General features: G+C 39.9%; 1 protein-coding gene across 1 annotated transcript in view; it reads right to left on the reverse strand.

Annotated features, from left to right (window-relative positions):
• Positions 1-23,783, reverse strand: part of LOC140228366 (uncharacterized) — a 114,511-nt gene extending 90,728 nt beyond the window's left edge. The window contains exon 1 of the mRNA XM_072308591.1: positions 23,741-23,783. The gene's annotated coding sequence lies outside the window, so the exon portion shown is untranslated. The remainder of the gene's footprint in view (positions 1-23,740) is intronic.
• Between the last annotated feature and the right edge of the window lie 3,484 nt (positions 23,784-27,267).

Raw genomic sequence — 27,267 nt, forward strand, 5'->3', positions numbered from 1 at the left:
GGGGATTTAAGTTTGTCAAATCGTTGCAGATTTTGTTGCCAGTCATGGTTTTGATCCTGTAACGCTATCATTTTGGTACAGGATGGCAGATTAGTCATAGTCTTCAACATTCCGTAGCAGAAAAAACAACAGACCCGCGGGTCTAGCGCTCACCTGAGTATCGCAAGTTCACCTTTCACGCAGTCACTAATCTAAATTATTCACAGCTCTACTAAAATTTGACCAGGCATTCTCAAGTAGAAGATGAAAATGTACAATACAAAAAAAGGGCCCGAATTTTTTAAGATTCCTTAATTTGGGGAGATTGGGGGCCCCCGGGCCCCCTGGGTGGGGCATGGTGCCCATTTTGATAAATTGAGATCCTGACCCCCTAGGGATGCTACCTGCCAAGTTTGACGAAAATCTATCATGAGGTTTTCAGGGAGAAGATGAAAATGTACAATTCAGGCCCCCATTTGGACCTCCCCCCCCCCCCCCCAAGAGGGGCACCCCTGGATCTGCTATGAACAAACTTGAAACTACAGTCATTAATGTACTCACTCATAGTATTATCTTAGTTCTATAACTTATTTTTAAAGATTTCTTCATTTTGGGGGGTTTGGGGCCCCCTGGGGGCCTCCTGGGTGGGGCATGGTGCCCATTTTAACAAATTAAGATCCTAACCCCCTAGGGATGCTACCTGCCAAGTTTGGTGAAAATGGGTCATGGGGTTCTCAAGAAGAAGATGAAAATGTACAATTTAGGCCCCATTAGGACCGCTCCCCACCCCCCTCCCCTGGGTCCCAAGGGGGGCACCCCTGATTCTGCCATGAACAAACTTGAAACTACAGTCATCAATGTACTAACTCATAGCATTAACTTAGCTCTATCACTTCTGGTTCTAGAGAAGAAGATTTTTACAGATTCCTTAATTTTGGGGGGTTTGGGCCCCCCTGGGGGTCCCCTGGGTGGGGCATGGTGCCCATTTTAACAAATAGGGATGCTACCTGCCAAGTTTGATGGAAATCAGTCTTGGGGTTTTCAAGAAGAAGATGAAAATGTAAAAAGTTTACGCACGACGGACGAAGGGCGATCGCAATAGCTCACTTGAGCCTTTGGCTCAGGTGAGCTAACAAGCACATGAACCTATGGTTTTATTTACATATTTGGGCTTCGGATGGGTCAAAGTTACTGCATGGAAAGTTTGAAGAAAATGACATGGAACGTCCTTAAAAGCAAATAAACTAGACAACTAGACTACAATACAGGACAATACTGTACAGTTCAGAGCGCCATCTTTTGTAGGATTCCTTACTACAGTCAATTTTTTTGCTTTCAATAATTAGTTTTCAAACACTGAGCACAATTTCAAGACACACTGTACGTATACCCAGGAGGTTCATTTTCTTAAAAGTAACAGTACACCCACAAAATCAGTTTGGTTTGTTGTAGTTGTTTTATGTTTCAAATCTAGCTCAATCATTCTGTACAAAAAAAAAAAAAATAGAAATGTTGCTACATGTATGGCCAGAGGAATGCCTTTGCCATATCCCATTATTCTCCCAACAGGTCTAAGGTACAAATATAAATATTGTCAATATCAGACTGCACTAACATGATTGTCAAAATATCTAGGTATTAAACAACAATTTCAATGACAATGCTTTGAGATCTTTTTCACATTTTCTCTTGACTTTTGACTCCATGGCCCATGTCTTTGTCTTCACAATCAATATAATTACATGTACATATGTGACCGTGCACCTCAAAACGAACATAAAGTCGCACACACTGATTTTGCGTGAGGACTGAAAATAAGTGAAATGGGTCAACCTAGCCAAACTTGACTTTTTCATATTTTCTGAAAGAGCGGGTCTTCTTTTACATTATGCTAAAATTTGGTATCATAAAACGGGCAGGAAAGTGTGTTTTTTTAGCAGTTTATCTCGAACATTTTTGGTAGAATAGTGTGATTAGGTGTGTCTTTAGAATCCTTTTTTCATTTCTGAAAAACCTTGTCCACACTCTTCACTTTCAACTCCAATAACTTTTGAAAGGATAATGCTACTGCTTTGAAAGTTGGCATCAATTATGGACAGAATGTGTTAATGAGGCTATGCTTAATTCCAGTTTAATCTGATAATCCATCACTGTTGTTACTCTGGTGGTTTACTTCCTGTTTTTTGTCCCATTCATCGCACGGCCAGCACGGTTTGGTAAAGATTAAGCGCTTGAATAGACACTGTACTTCAGAGCCTCTTTTCTCAGTTCACACTTTTTCTGAGTTTGTGCTTTCTTTCCAATATCTAAATAGGTTAGGAGAGTCCATTTGATATGAGTTATACATCATTTTAAAGCTTAAAGTCTGCTCTTTCAGAATATGGTCTTAACTAGAAATTCATGTCTGGCGACTTTTTGTTTGTTTTGAGGTGCAGGGTCACATATGATGTACCACACACACCAAATTTAGTTAAAGGACAAGTTCACCTTCATATACAGTACATGTGGATTGAGACAATGCAGCAATAAAGTGGAACACATCAGTGAAAGTTTGAGGAAAATTGGACAATCAGTTCAAAAGTTATGAATTTTTAAAGTTTCTGTGCAGTCACTGCTGGATGAGAAGACTACTGCAGTTGATGATGTAACATGCATACAACGATATAAGGAAAATATAAAGAGAATTCCACAAAATTTCATTTTTTGAAAAAAGTACACATTCCCTCAACTTGTAACTGATATATAATGTTAAGGATAATATTACTCCCCCTGTCTTATGAAAGAGGCAAGTCATGTGCTCTCCTATTATACGAGAAAAATAAAAATATGTTGAATTTTCTTCATTGTCTCTTTATATGGTTGTACTCATATGACATCACAAGCTATAGTAGTCTTCACATCCAGCAATCGCGGAACTGAAACTTCCAAAATTCATAACTTTTGAACGGATTGTCCAATTTTCCTCAAACTTTCACCTATGTGTTCTACTAAGGCCAAAAAAAAAAATTGTTGCATTGGCGTAACCCGCCCGACCCTAAAAATTCCGCCGACCCCATGTTTTTTCATTATTTTTTTTTGCTATCGATATCAAATATCTTGTTGATTGCGATCGCGATCGCACAAACCCGGAAGTGGAAACGGCTCTGGGGATATCGGATGTACGAGGGAGAGATCTAGCGCCTCGCATAAGCCTTCCTTGATCAGTACGTCATCTGTTTCCAACACGGACATGTACTCTAACAAGATTTATTCAGTGTATACGTAACTGCGATGTATTGTGCACAGTTTTGCCATAGGTTTCTTGTGTGGAGAACTTACATGAATCTGTATATGTGGGACTGTAATAGAGATCGCCGTGTGCGATGAAAAGATCGTACATATGGGTCAATTTGCATCTATCTTATCTAAGTCAAAATAGTAAAATATGAAGTGAAAACATTCAGGATAGGGATTTCAACATCTTTAAATTCTGTGAAGGGGTATAATTCCAGTAATATCGGCCTCATAAATGATTTGTAGAATAGATGAACACAGCACATTCGGTGCAGCAGTTGTAACTGTTTACTGAGCTGAGCACGAGTTTTACACGTAAAATGCAGGTAGCAAAAAAAAAAAAAAATCCGCCCGACCGACCCTATTTGAAAATCTCATGTTACGCCAATGCAACAATTTTTTTTTTTTTTTGCCTAATATTGCTGCATTCTCTCAATTGTCATGTTTATGAAGGTGGACTTGTCCTTTAAAAAGCAAGTATAAAACTCAACATTCAGTCATTTTCAGGGTTATGGAGAAAAAAAGTGTACACGTACAGTCCCCAGTCTGTCTATAGCTGCCACCTGCTTGTATTCAGTCACTGAAAAATTCCCTGCACAAAATTGCTGTATTATAGACCCTTTGTATAGCTGTCACCTGCCTAACGCGGCCAGCAGCCATTCCTTTTGCATCCCGTGGTGAATGTACAGCTGCATATAGCGGCCACACAAATTTAGCTGAACAACTAAATCAGCCATGAATAAATTGGCTTTTACGTTCATTCAAGGAGGTTTAAGAGATGGAGTTCCAACTGGCTGTAATTATTCAAACAGTTGTCACTTTTCTATTGATGTACAAAAGAATTCCACAGGTGCATCTGTGCCTTTGGTGGCGGGGTTTGATGCCGCCGTCTTGCTGAGCAATCTGAAGATTCATTTTGAACGTTAACCAAAGAGGTTCTATATGTAATAGAGTAAGCGCTCACCATTCAGTGCGTACAAATGAAAACGGGGCCATTATTGAACAGTGGCGCGCGCGCACGAAAGAGGTAGACTACCAGAAGCCCGAACCCGGAAGTACCTATAGCAATACACGTAAAGTACAGCTTCGAAGATGGGGTTGCGTTGGAAAAATCATTCTAATTTTAAGGAAAATCAATATTTGTACATATGCCTCCGGATTTTATGAGTGAGATACATTCTCAGCACAGTATACTGTACATGTTTTGATGAAAAAAGGACTTGCTCTAATGTGTCAAATATGTGCCTTAACATGAAGCCAAAATTGCCAAACAGGCATTTATGCATTCATACTACATATAAAGATTGCAGAAAGGTACTAGTGTATACTCTTTGGTATGGGAGTACTGATTTCACATAATATGTATACATTGTACATCACTCATAGAAACATCAGACACACATACAGCACACACTCCCACACACACCCACAACAAACACACACACACAACAAACACACACACACTCACAACAAACACACACATACGCACACACATGTACACACCACACCACATTTTTTTTTTCAAATTCCAACACACACACAACACACAGTGTGTTGTGTGTGTGTGTGTGTTGGAATTTTTTAAAAATGTGGTTTGGTGTGTACATGTGTGTGTGTGTGTGTGTGTGTGTGTGTGGGTGTGTGGGTGTGTGTGGGAATGTGTGTTGTATGTGTGTGGGAGTATGTGTTGTATGTGTGTCTGATGTTTCTAAGTGACATATATTATGTGAAATCAGTACTCCCATACCAAAGAGTATACACTGTACCTTTCTGCAATCTTTATGTAGTATGAATGCATGAATGCCTGTTTGGCAATTTTGGCTTCATGTTAAGGCACATATTTGACACCTTAGAGGGAGTCCTTTTTTCATCAAAACACGTATACTGTGTTGAGAATGTATCTCTCTTATAAAATCCGGAGGCATATGGACAAATATTGATTTTCCTTAAAATTAGAATGATTTCTCCAACCCAACCCCATCTTCGAAACTGTACTTTACGTGTATTACTATAGGCACTTCCGGGTTCAGGCTTCTGGTAGTAGTGGTGGGCTATAAATGGGTGATGTTTCAAAATCCTTAGGGTCCCTGCTTATTTGAAGCAGCTTATCGTACTGAGCATTTTGACACCTTTCATTAAGAAATCGGTTGAAAAATGAGATGGAGTCGGCCAAAAAACTGATTTGGGGGGGGGGGGCCCAAAATTACTGTCGCGCGTCGGTCAAAATATAGTAAAAAATATTAAATTCGCTATCCAAAGGAGTATGAAGATGATTTAAGTGTCCAGATATATGTTTTTGAGGTCAAGGAATTGATTGCAAATGTCAGAAACCCTTAATATACTATAGAAAGCATTCAAATTCTCAAATTTTGCTTTTTTTTGGGGGGGGGGGGTGTAGGGCTAAGTTCCGGCCCATCTCCGGTATTCCAGTCACCTAACCTGCACTTTGTCATCTTCCAATTGTCACAGATTTATAAATTTAATGATAATGATGATATAGACAACAGTAGAATTGAGGTCAAGAAACTGATTGCAAATGTGTTTTGAAGCCGTAATTTCCTGTAGAGAGCATTCAAATTTTCTCTTTTTTGGGGGAGGGGGGGGGGGTAGTGGTGGGGTAGACTCTAAGTTTCATTGTATTTTCTGTCCATAAATGACCCATCTCAAATGTGTACAGATTATGATCACAAGTTGCAAAGAAAATAATTCAACATTAATTTCCCTGATAATATCAAAGGGAGAGTGGACATCCCTTTTTGTTAACTTCAGCAGAGTTTCAGCAGTGGACTATCTTTCCGTCTTCATCCTCTATCACATGCCAACATGAAAATAGGCAGAACATCACAATGTTGTAGGTTGAACAACTACACAGGCTTTCAGAAGCTGATAACAGATTCTATTTCAAAGAATCTCCACACTGAAGAATCTGTTGCAGTAACCGAATTCTGTGGACTTGTTTTCCCTACATATGCCACTGTTTCTCAGCATGGAGAAGGCAACTCAAGTAGAACCTGTTCAAATTCTTCCACAACTTCACAGAGATCTAGCAGCTTAGAAAGTGAATACTCTGACAGGGTTTCATGTGACCTTCTAGTTATTTCAACCAGAAGAACCAACATTAGCTGTTGAGAAACATCTCCTACATTACAGTACTGTACAAATGCTGTGGCTGTGTTGCATTGCAACAAGGTCGCGAATATAGATTTGGGGCGCAGTTTGATCTTACACCGCATGTAACATCTCTTGATACTCTAAATGATGAGGAGCTTGAAGATCTACTAACTAACAATTTGGATTGCGAGAGAGATCTTGCAAAGTTTGACTAGCTGGCAGCAAGATCCGCATCCTGCTCATGTATTCAAACTGGAGTGTCATACGGAAGGCACACTTTTCAATATAGGGGATTTCCAAGCATGATCTCACTTCTACAAACTTAACTAGATTTCAGTAACAGACCTGAAAATCATCTGACTCTCATTCCTACAATACTTCAGAGTAAGCCACAATCCGTGCATTGCTGGACATGCCCATGGAAGAGGATATGCAACTGATTCTGAACATCACTGAGGTTCAACAAGCGCCTTCAAAGTCGAAGTTGCAAGTGACGCTGCTGAACCAGATATTGTGGTCAATGAATTGAACCTTGTGCCGTTATTTGGGATGTTAATAATGTCAGACAGTGGTACCTCAGCTTATGCAAAAATGACAATGGAAAGGGCACATACATACACGTGTAGTAGAACATCTTAAAGTGTTGTGACCCTGTCAATGGGTTACGTTGGAGATTATACCCAAAGCGACATGACACACAGACTGTAAATGTCTTGCAAATTATACCTGTTGCATGGGACCATGGGACCTTAGAAGTGTACCAAGATATTTGTGGTTCACAATTACCACACAATAATTTTGTTGATGCCCTGTTCCAATCATTCTATTGAGTAGAGAGGAGAATAATCACATCATTATGGCAAGCAGGGATATGCAAGTTTGTTAATGAATGGAACTTAAATACAGTATTTTTTTATACCAGTATGTGGTGTCTTAGTGTAACTGTTGAAGTTGTGAAAGCAGTGTTTTAAAAGATTTTTTCATTTTTCAAAATTTGGATTGCTTGAAAGAGCATAACGTACCCTTCCTATTTTTACAGTGTTTCTATCATAATTTTCATCACATAAGCCTGTGACTATGAAATTTTGGAAGATGGCAAAGTGCATACGTTGGGTGACTGGAATACCAGAAATGGGCCGAAATTTAGCCCTATGCCCCCCCCCCCCCCAAAAAAAAAGTAAAATTTGAGAATTTGAATGCTTTCTATAGTATATTAAGGGTTTTTGACATTTGCAATCAATTTCTTGACCTCAAAAACATATATCTGGACACTTAAATCACCTTCATACTCTTTTGGATAGTGAATTTATTATTTTTTCACTATATTTTGACCGACGCGCGACAGTAATTTTGCCCCCCCCCCCCCAAATCAGTTTTTTGGCCGACTCCATCTCATTTTTCAACCGATTTCTTAATGAAAGGTGTCAAAATGCTCAGTACGATAAGCTGCTTCAAATAAGCAGGGACCCTAAGGATTTTGAAACATGACCCTTTTTTACCCCCTGTATAGCCCACCACTACTGGTAGTCGACCTCTTTGAAAATGGCAGCGGGTCATTCAATTGGCCTCACTTCTATATGCGAGCGCGTGCTCTATTACATAAGGAACCTCTTTGACGTTAACTTAATGTTGGCTATATTTTGCTTGTTTATCTATCAAATGAAACGAAACCTCACTTAATGATAAAGCTCATTAAACAAAGGTCAATGCCTTCAAGAAATATGTGCATAAGTGTAAATCAGAGCTGTATCATGTAAAAGTGTTTAAAACTGTACCCTCCTGTAAAGCCGGTTTTATCACTTTTCCACATAATTCCTCCAAATAAAACTGATATGGAATAATCTTCGAGTATAATTCTATATTAATAGTATCAGATTAGTGGCCGAGCATGGCCAGTCGAGTAATTTTGATTTTCATTTCATCATTTTTTGCACAATTTCTATTCGCACATCCCCGTGTCTTTACCATTACATACCACCTATCTTTTATACAAAGTAGGGATGGCGAAAAGTAATTACCATCACAAAGACATATTTTCGTTAGAAAGTGGCTGATGATTACGCAATGAGAAGTGAGTCAATTGTCTTCCTACCTGCGCGGCAGATCCAGTTTGCCACATGCTTCAAATACTTTCGAGTGGCGGCATTGAACATGACTTCAAAGGAAATATGACAGTTGTGACTCCATTCTCTTGAACCTCCTTGGTTCATTGCATGAATTCTACAGAGTCTAAGACCCCGTTTACAGTGCGGGGCCGGGCTCGGCCGCGGCTCGGCCGTGGCCGAGTCCGGCCTCAATTGCGCGGCCGAGCCTCGCAACTTTGTCCGTTTACACTGCCGGGCTCGGCCGCGCTTTTGATTCAAACCTTTCAATATTTTGTCGTAGTGGCGCTCTGCTTGTAAACAAAGGCAATTTGGTATTGTCTGGTTTTCAGACCCTTTGCCAAATGAATTCCGTGGCGACGAAGTCGCCGTTCGGGCAAAGGCCTTTGCCGAAGGAAAAATCCTTTGCAGGACAAAACCACCTTAAACTATACTAGTTTTCGACGTTGAGGGGGTTAATATCCTGAATAGCGAAAGATACAGGCAGAGGGTTTGGATGCCAGACTAAAATTGGCCGCGCAATTGGCCGCGCATTTGGCCCAGTTTGCGTTTACACCAAGAAGAGGCAGGGCTCGGCCGCGGCTCGGCCGCGGCCGAGACCACCTCCAGAGCGAGGCCAAATTCGAGGCCAATTTTGGCCTCGCATTTGGCCTTTTGCTCGTTTACACTGAAGCAGGGCTGGGCTCGGCCGCGGCTCGGCCACGGCCGAGCCTCGCACTGTAAACGGGGTCCTACAGTACATTGTACATTGTACCTCAGTCACAATCACACAGACATGATTGACAAAACTAATGCAGCTCTTCACTAAGAAAAGCCATCTTACCACTAGCTTGACTACATCTAGGCTTCAGTAATACCGCCCTGAATGTAGATGCTACAAAGAAAAAGACAGCTCCTAATAACATCATGTAGAATTTTACCAAAATCCCGACTAATATTAAAGTGATTAAAATCCCTTTCAATAAGGACAATAGAGTACTTGTCTGAATATTGTTTGTTGCTTATATGTCAGCTTCACACATTAACAATCCCCTCCAAATCATTCCTGAACCCCATCATTGTAAACTGGTAGGAACCAGTACAGTTCCTCAGGCCAAAAATGTTATTTTAAAAATCACAAGATCAAAAGTAGGCAAAAAATATATAAATACATGAAGTAAATAAGTACAAAAAATCCCCATATTATAGCTGCAATATATGCAAACTTATTTTCTGTTTGTTGTTGTTAGTTTTTAAGAATAAAATGTGGTATCATTTGCTTTTATACAATACAAGAGTCAATATCAAAAATGGCCACTGACCTGTCTACTGGGGCCACCCGCCTATAGCGGCTGATTTTGTTGTTTCCCTTGGGTGGCCACCATAGACAGGTTTAACTGTGGTATGGTCAACCTTACCTACATTGTATATAACCGGTTAAGTTGACCTCGCACAAGTCGAAAACTTGGCCAAGTTGCAGCTCAAGAAAGGTCCCAATTTTCTCTTTACTTATTTCTTTAAAATGATCTTTCACTACTAAGTCAAAATCTACAAGCCAAATTTTGGCTATGTCAAAGATAACTGCAAGTCCAGGTTTGGCTAAATACATGTTAATTCCATTGCACAAATCAAAGCTTTTTTTTTCTATTGTTGTTTGAACATCAATTTTTAAATGAAGTGATTTGGGAATTGCATATTTCTAGACATTATTTTGATAACAAAAGAGCATGAGACCACGACCATAAGCAGCTGCTTGACATGGCCTTCGGGGTAAAATCTGAACTTAAAGGTATTAGCCCACATTTGTAAACCTGCAGCAATTGGTCTCATATAGTTAGCATGGAGTTTGGGTATGATTGCAGTAACACCTGTGCAAAATTTCATTCCAATTAGTCCATTACTTTCATAAAAATAAATGAAAATGCACCGTATGCATGCGTATAAAAACGCTCGCTAGCTCCGGTCCACGCGCGTACTACATGCATGCGATACATGTGTAAGTTAATGTACGTAGCTAGCCCGCGCTCGCAATTCGATTTTGGGTCGGGTTGACCCGGTTTGAAAATTGATTTTAAAACGATGATTTTCTCTCTTTTATCGAATGGTATAGACAAAGAGCAACAGGTGAGGTATGTTACTGTTATAACTTGTACTTGAAGTCATATTGGACCTGTTCTATGCAGTTTTGATTTTCGTGGGTTTGCAAATGTGGGCTAGTACCTTTAAAGGCACATGTATGGCCTCTGTGGTTAGTCCAATGCGTACACGGGCGAACGGCGCAAGTTTCCTATTTAGACCTACATGTATGCTATCGACTCCTGTTTTTCACAATAGCGCTTATGCTGTGACCCATTTCCCCGAATCCGAAGAAGTCCGATCCACTGTAGTGACTGTAGTCAGTGGTTCGATCACAGTTTGGCTCATGATTCGGCTGAGGGGGATGACAGCATTAGCAAACTTCTTTTGTGACGTCATACTAAGAAGCACTATGCATGCACCCTGGTATTACAATCAGACAGCGTGACGCGCAGAGAAGACAACGAAGGCAATGTTACCTACAGTGTAGCAACACCTATGCACTTTACTCTTGATGACAGCTCAACTTCGGCAATCTTCGTATCAATGCTAACAGTGATCGGCAGTATCATCAACTGCACCCTCTTAACCATCGGGACTATGCGCCTTTAAATTTGACTTAATACATAACTGTAAGGGACATGTCTACAAAATAAGAATCAACTCCAAAATATTGTATTGTGAGGATTTAAAGAGAAACTAGAAATGTGTCTATGGCGACTGGTATACTATGCCTTCGCCTTAATGCATGGTTCTCGTAATATTCCAAGTCTATACTACAATGTCTTGACAATGTGTCATGAATTTACATAATTGGCAAAATATTAAAATGATGGGTTTGTAACAAATGTGTTGAATATTCACTTTCCTTGAACTAGGTTTAAAGATAATAAAAAGTTTTGGTACCTCAAAAGTTTCCCTGAATTTCCGTGTTTCAGGTTAAAGTATCTATCATAAACTAACACTGTGAGACTAACTCGCCCCAAAGTGCTCTCATTTCTTAGTAATCATGCAATTAACTGCGACCAGCAGCCCCATACGCACAGCGACCAGCAGCCCCATACGCATAGCGTAATGGGGCTTTGCATTGTAGCATTCAGGATCATGACAGATTTAGTATCACGGGTAAATATCAACTTAAAATCCACAAAATTCTTCAATTTGAAGACTTACCAATTAAGTTGAAGTCTTGAATACAGGCTTCGGGCAACGTTTGGTTCTGCCAATAGTCCCTTTCTGTTCGAATTGATGACTGAATGTGACTCTGTCGAGAGGACCTTGGGAGAGCTACATACACTGATTACTACGACCAGCGCATACGCACACATCACATGCGAACAAATTTCAAATCCATGAACGGATAAGATGTTTGTGTGCGCATGCGCTGGCCGTCAATTTAGTGTAGCTCTCCCAAGGTCCTCTCGACCGAGTCACATTCAGTCATCAATTCGAACAGAAAGGGACTATTGGCAAAACCAAACGTTGCCCAAAGCCTGTTTTCAATACTTCAACTTAACTGGTAAGTCTTCAAATTGAAGAAATTTTTGGACTTTAAGTTGATATTTACCCGCGATACTAAATCTGTCATGATCCTGTAAGCTACAATGCGAAGCCCCATTTAGCTATGCGTATGGGGCTGCTGGTCGCAGTTAGCTACACAGTATGCGTATGGGGCTGCACGCTGCTGGTCGCAGTTATCTCGCACAATACGTGTACTACCTCGCTGCCGTATGACGGCGGCGGCTCTGGTACGAAACCATTATTGAATGATTACTAAGACATGAGAGCACTTTGGGGCGAGTAAGTCTCACAGTGTTAGTTATATGAAAGGTACTTTAACCTGAAACACAAACTAAGACAAGGAAATTCAGGGAAACTTTTGAGGTAATACCAAAACTTTATATTTGGATGTATGGCTATACTGCCTAAGAAGAGCCCAGGTATTTGGGGATTGAGGATTTTTACTTCACTTTTGACTCTTTTTTTTTTTTATAAGTCTATGCATTTATTAACTTTCAAGGTATGGAGAAAAAGTGTAATTTTACTATCATATCATAAAATTTTTGCATTTTAACTTGGCCTTTGACCCTGGACCTTTGACCCTATGACCCTAAAATTCCCGACAGAATCACTGTCAGGTAGAACATGCATCTGTGTAGATATGCACTAAGTTTCATGATGATACCTTGAGTAACTTTCCAGATATGTGAAAAAGAAATGAAATTTAGCACTTTCACTTGACCTCTGATCTTTGGGCAAGAAACTTCCCAGAGAATCTCTATTGGGTTATACATTGTATATGAATATGTGTGGCGCTCCGTCGGAATGAGTCAAAAGTCGCAAAAAATGAAATCGTAGTTATGCCTATATGTGAATTCTACAGACTTTAAGCTTTACACTGATATGTAATACAACTCATTTCGACATCCCTGTAGATCATAAAAACGAATATTAACTACGCTTACGATGTCAGTCCTTTTTCTAAATAACAGAGAAAATCGCTCTCAAAGTTCAGGTTAGGTTCAAGCTCACAACCTATTTCTTTCGCTGGACGAAACAATACAACAGTCCTGCTTAGCGACGGCATTTACGCTCCATCGCACGCACTACCGTATATTAAAGGCGATAGCTTGGGTGTGTAAGATAATTAACCAATCGCAGGACAGGTCTATCATTAACGATTCTGACCAATACGGTCGTCCGATGTACACTTCGGTGCGTTTGTGTCCGTGCCGCTGCCGCCGCATGAATGAGTCGGTACGCGTTGTGTGTAGGCTGCGGTGTAGTTTGCCGCAAGTTTTTAACTCACAAACAATAGGAAACAGTAGAAAGAAAAAAGGCACGCAATGCGTTTTACGAAAAGCGTCCATAGCGAGAGCGTTGATCGCTTCCATTCTCCTCCCATGTTGTTGTCAATGGAAACTATAGAGGATGCGTTTAGCAAGTATCGTACCAATACCTAAATAGAACCTGAGAACCTATTGTAGGCGGGCACGCAATGCGTCTTACGAGAAGCGTCTTTTAGCGAGGGCGTGGATTGCTTCCATTCTCCTCCCATGTACAAGTGTAGTTGTTGTCAATGGAAACTAAAGAGGATGCGTTTAGCAAGTACCAATACCTAGATAGAACCTGAGAACCCATTGTAGGCGGGGGTTTAAAATGAAGTTAATTAACGATAGTGGCCTTTTGAGATTGTATTCTTTGCGTGTACTAAAAACCCTCAAATTACGCACATGGTCGTAATGTTGCAGAACATCAAAGACTGCTTTCGCGTCTGTTCTGCCGCAGCTGTATACAGCCGTAACATTCTGAATTCCCGCCATATTAGGCACATATCCTTTATAGGCGTTGCGTCCACAGAATTATCGCTTATCAAGCTTGCCAATGTTGCACGTACTATACGTATCAGAAGCAAAGGTTGATGTAGGCCTGACAGCTTCACGTTGGGTTTATAATTATGACTGTATCATGAATATACTTCCTATTCTCGGTCACTTTTGTAATACCATAGCATCTAAAGACTCGTTAACTTGTAGCTTAAGCTTATCTTTTTTTTTTAAACATCACATTTACAGTTACAATCTCTCTGCATTTGTGAAGTTGAGTATAGATAATTATACTGACATATATTCTAAATTAATACTTAGGCCTTCCTCATTTCGTTTCGTATTCACAAACCTTACTAAAATAAATGATTGCTTGATTACTTTCGGGTAAAGGAACCGCATTTAATGTGTGTGTTTGTTTGTTGTTTTTTAACGAACCTAAGCTAATAGCGAACCATATTTCATTGTATGATTAACGAACCTTGAAAATAATCAATTGTATTACCCCCCCCCCCAAAAAAAAACAAACAAACAAACAAACAAACAAACATTTCAACGTCATACGTTGTCAATAGTGATAAAAGGCCTGTTTTTATTTAGTAGTATGTCTCAGTACTCCTGTGTTTATTTTTAAGGATGTGCCTTTCCATATGATTGCGATTGATGTTCAGCTATTTCTTTCCCGCAAGCTTGAAAAGGAAGCAGCTAAAATTCAGGCAAGGAGACTAGTTTTCTACCATGAGATACAATCATTATTGTATCAGGCACTATACAAAACGGTTGAAATCTGCTGAAAGTCGAACTTCGTTTTTTTTTTTTTTTTTTTTATTCCATTTCAAGCGGGGATAGACTAGAAATTAGTTTGTCTATACTGGCAGGAGACATTAGTTTTCCAATACATACTCCGCATTTAAATAGTCGCCATATTTTCGTGGTCAGAATCAGAAACACACGTGATATTATCATAAAAATGAAAATACAAAACTAACACGCCATAATCGTACAAATATTATGATCTTCAATGAATTAGTGACTATACTTACCTGTAATAGTCCGCATAAAAAAACAAGCACGCCAATCAAATAATTTGACAGAATTAATAGAACATACAGCGATATCATGCATGGCAGATCAAATCAAGTTCAATTGGTGAGAAAGCTAAATGAAGTTAAAAAGTTGACTTCTTTACGTTTCTCTTTCATTTTATGAAAACAGAATTACATTGTACAAAATGTCTACTGAAGCGGATTGTCTCTGTTGCGAGCGATCGCCATACAAAGCATTTTTAGTCTTCTGAGCAAATCCGAATCCCTTTTGCTTGATAATGTAACAACCCTTATAACTTTACAAAGGACTCGCAAATTCAAAGTTTCAAAACGTATACTAAAACATTACATTATACACGGTGTATTTAAAAAAAAAACAACATTTTGAATGCGTTGTGTGTTAGCATGTTAATGGAATCGATCTGCCTTTTATTTTCCGTACGTAAAGTGCACAGAAGCGTAACCAAATGTTACCAAATACAGTGGAATGCATTGTACGGGGTGGTATCATCATTAGAAGTATATCCCATTCCTTTTTCCTTTTATTTGCTTGAAGCAGTAGTCAAACCATGTGTCATTATCGCAGCGGCATCACTTAGGAATTAGAATGTATGAAGATAATCGTTACTCATTTATTTCATGCTATTATTATAGCATTTACATTTCCAACTGTTATTGACAGTATTATGGTAAACTGTATGGTTACGATTACGAATGTTGGTTATGAATTCAAAAGACTGGTTCATTAATCAAACTATAAAGGTAATAGCTGTTTTGAAAGCAGTTCGGTACAAGTTCGAAACGCAAACGAAATCATCGTCATAGGGGGAACTATAGCTCTAGAAAACTTGTTCAGGCCACTAAAGATTGCCGTATGCAATCCTTGTAGAAAGTTTTGACTATGGCCATCTTTTGAGTATTTTGAGAAATTATATAAAGAATTATTTGTTTGGATTATGCCAAGAATTAGTTTGAACTATGAGAATAAAAAGGCGCGGTTACCTCAACAATGTCGTAGTTCGATTAGACATGATGGGTAAAGTGAATTCATGACTTGTTGATTAATCCTTGCTGATTGATGATCATTTCTGTATTAAAAACCATCAGATAAGTCTCGTAGATGATACCTCTGTAATCGTAGTCAAAATTTGTTTGAGCAATGAGACGAAAACAAACAAACAAAATGCTGTGTATCATCGCTCGAGTTTCCAACATTTGGCGTCACCCGACCAACAATAAGTGACGAATCAAATGGAACATTTAATTGTGGGAAAGCGGACTGCGTTACGATTTTTCAACGTTGCGAGCAATTCTTTAAAAAAAAAAGAGAAAATGAGGCAAAGTTCAAGAAATTAGAAAAAGCACGCAAATGCAGACGATCATGTTTAATAGTCAAAGTAAGAGATTACAATCGGCCATGCGGATGTATATGATTGCCTTATTTACCTGTCTGATTTCTATAAACTATGTTATATTTAAATTTCAGTTCCCTTCCCTCCTTGATAAAAGTTGTGTTGGGTTTTCGCTAAAGGCATTTATTAGGACACGCTATAAAAACGACAACAAATGACTACTATACATCAAAAGATGACCTATGCATGAACCACAATAATTCTGTACGTTCTGATATAATGCAACTGTTTGTTTGTTTGTTTGTTTGCTTGTTTGTTTTGAATTACCATGGTCTTTGTCGGGGGAAAGATGAAGAAAAATAGTAGAGTGTATCACTCTCAAATCCGGATGATTGCGATAAGTGTTATTCCCGCCCTTTCTATACAGGTAAACGATTTAAAGCTTGGTATGCTATTATAAAAGCCTTGTGTCATGCAGAAGAACTGATTCCGCGATCACTTTCAACCTTTCATAAAATTCACGTTTTAAGATACATTGTAGTAACGATAGCTTTTAGGAGATAAAGTAAGTTATCCACCCCTTGATAGCAGGAAGTTACCTTTCATTGTTCAAGGCTTCGTTGATGCCGGGTTTACTCGGATACAAGGCGTGAACAGTGTCGTCCGAGTTCTTTCATTCGGAATTCCTCAGAATACACAATTCAAAAGGCAATTAGCGCTGCTACTTCGCAAAGCTGTTCGCCAAATTCTTTGCAGACTTGACCTCTCACATGTCAGCTACACGTAAGACACGACAAACAGCTATCATTACACACATTCTGATTAAAAAAGAAAATGAAGAAACACACTTTTGAGTAGCGACACAGCTTTCTGTCACTTTCTCAAATAGGTCCTACTTCTAAAAAATACACAAATGACAAGTCTAGAGTCAGAATATCCTCCAAAGGGAACATGAGCTATTTGGGCTTTGATAATGTTTGTCGTCCGATTTCTCTCCATGCCGTTGCAGCCCAAACCATCATAAGAAAATAGGGCAATAAGTTGTATTAACCGGGGAAATAAAATTACGCATTACACACATTTGGCTTAAATTATCATGAGAATTGTCGACTTTATAAAGACAACTTAGGCCATGCTATATCTCCAAAGACGAACTTTAAACAGCAAGTCACATACCAGGGAACGACAGTTATACATAATTATTTGAATGAATTCATTAATGAGGCCAATAAAAGTAGTAAAAGTACATGTACACACACACACATAGAAAGGTTTCAAGTTCGATATATGTGATCATGTATTAGCTCATTGATAAAGTATCATAAATTTTGCGTGATCATTCGTTAGAATCATTTTTTTCAGCGCCATTTCAATCACCACTTCATGAAATGTGGTGCATGTATCAAATGCAACTCGCTGGTCATGCAATCGATAGCCTTGGTCAGCTCACTGTTATTGCGTAATTAAGCCCTCGCCGCCGCACCATGCTTTGTTTTGTCTTCAATGGGGTCAAGAGCAATGCTTCATTAGCATACGCCCTAGCAACGGAGGCGGAGTCTCAATCGGGCAAGAACAATAGGTGCGAAACGCAACGCAAAGGCGAGCGTTCGAAAAAAATGTAACCGAAAAAATTGTCTCAGAAAAACTGTGATTTGGGACACTTGTCCTCATTTTTACACGCTGAAATTTTCTGTACAAATAGATAAAACGTCAAGGAATCAAAATCCGTCATAAAAAAATTTCGACCCGAGTAGTGCTTCCCCTTCATTTTCGGCTCATTACGGGAAAAGTCCTCGTGCAACTTATGACTCATTTTGTCGGAGCGCCGCACATATAGTTTCAAGAAAAATCTGGCAAGTACTGCATTTAAATCAAGGGAAAAAGTAAAATTATGGGGAGTTGACCTTTGACCCATGACCCTCACATTCCCTAGATAATCACTGCTAGTCAGTAAATGCATATATATATGGACTAAAGGGCTTTTTACACTTGTAAATTTTTGCTTAGCCCCGGACCAACGGTGGGGCTAAGGGGGGGCCTTAGCCCCACCGTTGGTACGGGACTATCCTTAGCCCACTTTCTGTTTACACTCGTTTTTGCCAAAGTGGGCTAGCCCCACCGATAGTACCGTACTATCTGGCCCTGCAAAATAGCAGGGGTTAGCACCGCAATTGCGGTGCCAAGCAATTGAGTGTAAACAGAACGAAAAAATAATCCTGGGCTAAGCGACGGAGACGAAGTCCGACCCTCACTGACCAATCAGAAACGAGGTAATCAAGTGCTGCCGGTGCGTGCGTGTACGTGTACAGTACACAGCGTAATTATGAATATTCATGTGGTTTGGAAAGTCCGGGGCTAAGAAATACGAGTGTAAAAAGGTCAGTTTTCTCCTTAGCCCTGGACAAGAGATAGTACGGGACTAATCGGCGAGTGTAAAAAGCTGAAAAAATTGGTACGGACTAACGATAGTCCTGGGTCAGAGAAAGTCCGGGGTTAAGAAACACAAGTGTAAAAAGTCCTTAAGTTCCATGAAGATAGCTTGAACCATTTCCAAGATATGGAGAAAAAAAGTGAAATTTTAACATTTTTTCACAATGACCTCTCACCTTTGACCTTATGACTCGAAACTCTCTCAGGAGAATTCTTATTTGGTATTTCATGTATACACCAAGTTTCAAAAAAGAAAACTCCAGACATTGCATAGATATGAGGGAAATAGTGAAATTTAGAACATTTGACCTCCACCTTTTGACCTTTGACCTTGACCATGTGTGCCCAAAAGTCAATAGGCACAACTTTGCCCACTCATGCATACACTGTATATACATGTACATACCAAGTCTCATTTAGGATACCTTAAACGGTTTTTTAGTTACGCTGTCCACAAAATTCATTACGCATAGACCTAAGGACGGACAGACAACCCAAGAACATAATGCCTCCGGCACCACACTTCGTGGCAGAGGCATAAAGAGGGGGAAACTAAAAATAGTTTTTGTTTTATTTGTTTTCAAGAGGTTTTTTTTTAATGAATGTAACATAAACAAACTACATTATTAAAGTATGCTGAGGTGAGGGCTGTGCTGTGCGGGGCGTGAAGTACAATTTTGGTAATTTGACATTTCATTTATGTTGGCATGTTTTTAAGTGTCATGTGTCATGTATGTGCCTGTAACATACAATGTATTTCTGTTTGCAAAATTAGTTTTTATGTGATCATGAGTAAGATTTGAAAAAGACTCACACAGCAAGTTATTAGACTCCTAATATACCTGTAAACTGTCTATTAAAGCTAATGTATAAAAAAAAAGAAACCTGAAGGTCTCTCACTCACCAGAGTATCACAAGTTCACCTTCCATGCATTCTTGCAGACTCTAAAACAATTATTGTACCTCAGAACATTGCAAACATGGTGGGGGCAGCTTTGAGAGCTGGGGGCATGGTGTCCATTTGCATATATTCCATCACACTAGTAAAAATATCTGCCAAGTACACTGTATAGAAAGTTTGACTATGCAGTTTGAAAACTAGAAATGTTGGTATGGCAACTGCCTCCTCCATAATGCATGATTCTCCTATTATATAAGTCAATGGTACGTCTTGACAACATGTGATGACAGTTTTGACATAATTGGCAAAATATTCAAATGACACGTTTTTCACAAATGTGTTGAATGTTCACTTACCTTGGACTAGATTTAATTGGATGAATGGCTATATTTCTAAGAGTGCATGTTGGGGATTTGAGGATTTTGACTTGACTTCTGGGGGGTGTTTCATCAACGTTTGTCGGCGCTGACAACTTGAATCACCATAGTAACAGTCAGTGATCAGAGCATCTCAGCCAATCAAAACCAAGGATTTTGCTGAAATTGGTCAGCACCGACAACTGTCGGCGCTGACATGCGTTGATGAAACACCCCCTGATCCTTTTATAAGTTTATGCATTGAGTAAATTTCAAGGTACAGAGAAAAGGAAGTGTAATTTCAGTATTAAATACAGTTGTAGTCAATTGCTAGCATTTTAACCTGGCCTTTGACCCTTGACCCTATGACCCTAAGATTTCCAAGAGAATCACTGTCAGGAAGTATATGCATAAATATGTAATAAAGTTTCATGATGATACCTTGAGCCACTTCCAAGATATGGAGGAAGAAGTGAAATTTAGCACTTTCACTTGGCCTTTGATCTTTTGACCTTTGACCTTTTTGGCAAAAAACAAACAAACAAACAACTTCTCAGAGAATCTCTATTGGGTAATACACAAGTACATACCAAGTTTCAAGAAAAATCCTGCAGGCATTGCACAAAATATGAGGGGAAAAGTACCGGTAATATTTTAAGGAGTTGATCTTGACCTTTGACCCCTGACCAAAAAAAAGTGAAATTTCAACATTTTAACTTGACCTTGGACCTTGGACCTCATGACCAAAAACTCTCTCAAGAGAATCTTGATTGGGTAGTATACAATGTACTTGTATATGTACGTATGTATACACTAAGTTTCAAGAAAATACCCTGACAAAAAAAAAAAAGGTGAAACAGCAGGTTTCATAGCAACTCTTGGTGGAATGGCAACTTCACAGCAACAGCTAATCACGAGGTTGGATTCTCATCACTACTACATATATGTAAGTACTATGGCAAATTGCCATTCCAGCAAGAATGGTTATCATATCACTTTTTTTATGAAATGGGGTCCTGGGTCCCATTTCATAAAAGATGTTAGGATAGCAACTCTTGCTGGAATGGCAACTTCCAAAAGCAACAGCCAATCAGGAAGCTGGATTCTTGCCATTACCATAACAATTGCCAGGCCAGTAAGAGTTGCTATCATATCAACTTTTTAATCAAATGGGGCCCTGGCATTCACTTGCATATATTTCTTGTGTAAGGTCACATTGTGTCACAAGGACCAAGGTCAAAGTTCAATACCAAAGCTAAAATATAATACAGTAAATACAAGTGTAGTGGGATTAGGACAATCAAATTTGATCCCTCCCCCCCCCCCCCACAGGCAACACACACACACACCACACACACACACATACCATACGGGCCCAAGAAAGAAGTATTTGACTATAGAAGCACTCTGAGAGCACAGGCCTCGTCCACCATGCAGCTCACTTCCACATAAAGGTCAGATTTCCACCCATTTGCAATACGTAATCATATATTCATGCATGCTGAAAATAGCCCGATTTCCCGAGAAGCCTTTGGTTACATCATTCATTAGGAATACAGTCCATCTAAAAAAACCTGAGTGAAACAATGAACTCTCAAGTTCACTGACCTTACATCTACCTGCCAAAATATCAAAAATCCTTCATAAAATCTGTAAAAATTCCTGGATCACTACCCGTACCATCTGTTCCTTGTGTCATTCTCAACCTTTCCTGAGCAGTATTATTAACTCTTTATGTGCCACGTTCGCACTCCGACTCAGTCGACGGCATGCCAACTTCACGTATTATTCTGCTCAAATGCACAGACCCGCCCAAACCAATCGATAAATTGCCAAAGGCCACAATACAATAAAAGTGTTTCTCGCGATTTCGTTCCTCTCACATAGTTTGCATTTTATATGGTGATTGACTAGCAAGCCATGTTCCTTACTGAACTTGCGTGTAAATTCTAACTTTCTGTCACTATTTTGTGTGCAAATATAAATTTGAAAAACAGAATGTCTTCCCAAAGCATGACAACGTTGGTGTCTCAGAATAATGTGGCACGCAGGGGGTTTATACCATGGGTTTATACCATGGCATAAGTGTTAAGTTTCATCCAGATCTGTTCACAACTTTTTGATTTATTTTGCACTCAGACAATCAAAAAAAGCAAACCAATGCCGACAAAAACATAACCTCTTTCCATAGGCTTGGCGGAGGTAATATTTATTCATTTGTGCATGATAGATTCCTAGATGTTTTGAATACGGTACTGTAAAAGTGGATATTTTCACGCGACTAATTTTTCGCGCTTGGCTGGGTAAGATTTAAAAAGAGTTTCACGTGTCTTTAATTCCATGGAATCGAGACATCAACTACTGGAACATATGGCACGCAAAAATATTCCCATACTTTTATTTTCGCTCTAGCTTCTGGTTGCGCGAAATGCCTAAAAATTTCCACTTTTACTAGTTTTACAGTAGATCTAATTTTTAGAAACGTTAAAGGTTCTACCAAGTGGTCACTTTAATGGATCTACATTTGTTACATGGGATCTGGATCCTGGGATACCCGATGGGACGGGCATGACGCGACGACAGGTTGGTTGAAAGTACTAGGCCTATATATGCTCCTCTACAAGTAGGCCTACTAGCCCTTATCTACAACATGGAATGTACCACCAAGCATTGTGGGACCGGACAGGTTGTGGGACCGGATGCGTATTGTAAGTGCGTGTATTCCAGTGCGTCTGTAATGAAAATGACGCACCCAGGAATAAAACCAACCCTGGGAATGGAATTCTCATGGATAGATCTACAAGATGCGACGCAAAAATGTAAGCAACCGTCTCATAATTTTATAAAATATAATAATTCTTTCATTTTTTCACCTAAAAAATGTATTTTCTTGCTAATGTATGTAATTTATACCTCTCGCTAGCTGCGATGCGTGTCGTTCTCGCTGCCGGTATATCAGAAGTGAAAGTCTCACAAGGTGTTACGAGTTATAATATACACACGTCATTAGGCCAGTTCGACTGAATGTTCGATAGCGTCGATCGTACGGCGAGAATGTAAACACCGTGCACGCTCGCTCCCCATCTATTTCCCATACAAAATCAACGCGTGCACAACTGTCTTTGATACATTTGTACATGGAGTCACTTTGAAGGGGAAAATCCAACGATTTAGCAGGTTAATTCTCACGCTATTTTCAGAGTAAGTTGTCTAGTATAGGTCCTATATGAGGAGTCTATATGATCAAGTCTTTGAGGTAGAAAAGGGTGCATATTCTATGTAAAATAGGTAAGTTTTCATGCACAAACTTAAGTGTCCGGAAACACAACCCCCCCCCCCCCCCCCATCATACATGTAATTTGTAAATTACCTGTCTATCCAGAGCTCAGAGGCAAGAGCAGAACAGAATTTGTATCATGCTACATCCACCTGTACACATCCCCGCATTACACAGAACTACATTACAGTAATACTAGTTACAACAAAAGTGTTACCTCGCTTAGTCATGTACAGTCGACGTCTAAAACTACCTCCATACCAGTAGGGCCTAGGGTTCAACAGTTTAGACAGAACATAACTGCAGGCTACAGTAAATTTACTGGACAATAATGTAGTGTACGTTTACTCACACTGTTTACACTGATGTCACTGTTATACTACACCCACCGGTCCCACCAGCGATTTTCACATCTTATATTAAGTTATAATAAATGAGGATTGACTGCCCATTTACATTAAGAGCGCTCATTCCCGATTATCAAGAACAAGATTCTACATATTTAAACCATAAATTCACTGGGTGTTCTTACCACTTCATCGTTCATCATGGTGACGATACACTCCCCTCTTATCTCTGCTTAGCGCTGATCAAATGCTCTTGTTCGCGTGTACAGTGTAATCAGAAACTAAAGATCTTTGTACAGTACCCCTACCCGCTTACTACCTAACCATGTTACAGGTAAGCCCATACGTGTACATGGCATTGTGTACTCAGTATTGCTACGACGCTAGGCATCGAATAGTGCAGTGTATACCCGAGCGCGCTGGCACCTTTATGCGTGAGCCAGTTGTTTGTATACATATATTGTTGTCTATTAGTATACATGGATAATAAGGATATGGATTTGTATCAGATGAATTAAAATCTACTTTAGAAAACATTCAACAATGTTGCAGAAAAGGTATGGCTAAGGTATGTAAGTTTTGTAGTGAAATTCATAAAATAGCGTAGAATTGCGTGAATAAAGGAGACTGTACAGTCGACATTGCCAATACTGGGAGTTCAAAGTTCAATCCTGATGCATGATTGTACTCACCACCTTTTATTTTTACACGACTGTTTAAAATGTGGCACACTACAGAACTACAGTGGTAGCTTGTTACAGCGATGTCTTCTGGACCTGGAAATTTTGTTGTTTGTGTGTACATGCATAATTATATGAATACATTTTTATGTATGCTAAAGTATATACACACATGTGGGTGGTGTACATGGGTACCTTGATGTCCTTTTTGTGTCAGGCATCCCTTTGCATCGTGTTTTCAATGCACTTTATGATTATTATATTTGTACTGTTATCATCATGTTTTTTGTATTTTACTATTACAAAGGCATTGTAAATTTCTCATACTCAGAAAGGGGTCGCTAGAAATTGTTCAAATAAACTTCAAACTTCAAACTTCAAACTTCCTTCGTTCGTAATGCGAAGAGCTATGTAAATTTTCTATTTCTCGAACAAGTGAAGAAAAAAATGAATTAAATAACCAAGCAAGTTACAAACACATGTCATAGATTCGATGAAACAGTGAGAATACCGTTTTAAAAAGAAAGCATTGGATTACTAAGTGTATATATGTATAGGCCCCTATAAAAAGCCTTCTCTATATATAGACCGGGGGCCCAGAGGATTTATTCAGCTGAAAAGGGTCACACTTTTTGATGGTCTCATCATAAAGGATGTGGCCATCAAGGGTCAATAAAATGAATTGCTGGCAAGTCACATCCTGTACCGTAAGCCTAGGGGCCACAAAAAGAGGCCCCGAAAATGGATTTATTCAGCCGAAGGGGGTCACGGACAAAAGTTGGTGGTATTGTTCCTTTGGGTGTACTTATCATGAAAACAGCAATGCCAGCTATTTCATCCTGTACGGGGCCCCAGACAGTAGCCCCAAAGTGCCCAACCCCTATAGGCCCTACGTACAAACACACACAAACATTGATTTTATTCAGCTGAAAAGAGTCACGGCTAATTTCTTTTGCAATGGAAGGAGTACCAATCAGAGATATCCAAAACACCAAAGCCAGCTATTTTATCCTGCACGGGGTCCCAGACAGTAGCCCCAAAGTGCCCCACCCCCTATATTTAGTCCCTACGTACTTTTTTAAACACACACACACACACACACACACTAGTACACACATTGACTTTATTCAGCTGATAAGAGTAACGGCTAATTTCTTTTCCAATGGAAGTAGTACCCATCAGATATATCCAAAACACCAAAACCAGCTATTTTATCCTGTACGGGGCCCCAGACAGTAGCCCCAAAGTGCCCCCCCCCCCTACACACACACACACACACACAATAGTTTCATTCAGCTGAAAAGGGTCGGGCTGCTAATTTCTTTTGCAATAGGAGTAGTAGGCCTACCCATCAGAGAAATCCAAAATACCAAAGCCAGTTACTAGTATTTTATCCTGCACGGGGCCCCAGAGAGCAGCCCCAAATTGCCCCCTTACCCCCCCCCCCCCACACACACACACACACACACATTGATTTTATTCAGCTGAGGGTCACGGCTACTTTCTTTTGCAATCGGAAGTAGTACTCATCAGAGATATCCAAAGCACGATGCAAACGAAAGCCAGAGTGCCCCCTACACACACAAACACACACACACACACACACACACACACACACACACACGCACACACACACGCACACACACACACACACACACACAACACACACACACACACACACACATATTGGTTTCATTCAGCCGAAAAGGGTCACGGCTAATTTCTTTTGCAATGGAGAAGTAGTACCCATCGGATATCCAAAATACCAAAGTCAGATATTTTATCCTGCACGGGGCCCCAGACAGTAGCTCCACAGTGCTTTGCTTTCTTCTCTTCTTTGTCTTCATCTCTTCTTCTTCTCAAATATGCGATCCTTCGTCTTCATTTTCGCGACAACGACAACGTCCTCCTCATCATCATCGGTTTTGCTGTTCGGGCAGCATTTTCCAGTGTATCGGCTACGTTCGATATTAGAGCGGCGAGAGCGAAAGACACCAAAATGAGTCTAGGAAAGCGTAGGAACAGCGTAGCTAAAGAGGCCAACAGCGTTATCGAAGCACAATGAAGCGTCGGAGGAACAGGCCTTGATTTTATACGAGAGTAGAGAACTGAGTGAGAGCGTCGTTAAAGCGGGAAGGTCGTGCTTTGATCAAGAAAGCGGCGCAGCAGCGGGACCACGTCGGTGTCTGGTTTAGACTACTTCCCGTTCTTGTGCCGCTGTAACTACGGTCAGAAAAACCTGGAATTGTTACGCTCATCCCGCGGTATCTACACTGTCACTACTCTCTCCCCGTTAGAGCTACGATTCAAAATAGGTCAATCTTGATGGGGAGATGGGGAAGAAATTTTGAACCAGTTCAAAATTTCTTCCCGATCTGTAAAATTGCCAGATCCGACCCCATCACCCAAACGCTGCTGCTACGATGCTCCCGGTCCCCGTACACTTTTGCCGCTCTCTCCCGATCTGACAGATTGAATAGATCGGGATGCAGATCTTGATAGTGGAATTACATGTGGGGACACTTTAGGAACACTCAGTGGGGCCCCGTACAGCTATAACTGGTTTCGGTGTTTTTGATACCTCGTTGAGTACTACTTCCATTGCAAAAGAAATTATAGCAGTGATTCTTTTCACTTAGAATAAAATAATACGGGAGCACTTTCCAGCTTCTGACTGGGGGCCCCTTAAAGAATAAAAATAACTAGATGGGTTTGTGTTTTAGGTATCTCAGCTGTTAATTTCACTGCCAAGGAAAATAGGCATACATGACTCTTTTCACCTAAAAACGCTTAATTCATATGGGGTTGGAATACCTTGGGGCTATACCTGTCAAGGGCCCTGCATCCGGGCCAATTTCGCACCTCTTTTAATCCAATTCTTTCATGCTGAATTAAATTTAGCAAAAATTTCGCCTAGATGACATGGTAGTTCATTGTCATGATCTCTTCATTCAAATTCATTTTGAAACATTCACATTACCTCTAACCTTATTCTAAATAACACTTTTTCAACTGAAATCCATATATAAGAC

Source organism: Diadema setosum, chromosome 5, assembly GCF_964275005.1.
Source record: "Diadema setosum chromosome 5, eeDiaSeto1, whole genome shotgun sequence".
Lineage (NCBI taxonomy): Eukaryota > Metazoa > Echinodermata > Echinoidea > Diadematoida > Diadematidae > Diadema > Diadema setosum.